Below are 363 nucleotides of genomic sequence, written 5' to 3' on the forward strand. Positions count from 1 at the left end.
TGGATCAGTTATGCCAAATGCAGAGACTGAGGTTCCACCGTACTATTTTAGCAGAGATGTCAAAGAAGCAAAAGAAGTAACATCTATTTCTCAGCAGCCATTTTGACCTGAGTAGGATCAAGTTAGGTCAGGGTAAGGACACGTCTTACCAATGATATTAATTAAGGTTCAGTTCCATTTCAGTGTGCCAGATTCTTTCCGGTGAGCCATCAAACAGTACCAGGAATCTGGCTCTGTTCGACCTAAAATGAGCAGATACCATTAGTAAGACCTGGAGTGTACCCTGCTATTCTTGTCAAAATGGCAGCTGTGATAAATGTTTCCTGGAAATGCATGGTTAAAGTAAAAATGATTTTTCATCCA

Source organism: Myripristis murdjan, chromosome 6 (genome assembly GCF_902150065.1).
Source record: "Myripristis murdjan chromosome 6, fMyrMur1.1, whole genome shotgun sequence".
In the NCBI taxonomy this organism is placed as follows: Eukaryota; Metazoa; Chordata; class Actinopteri; order Holocentriformes; family Holocentridae; genus Myripristis; species Myripristis murdjan.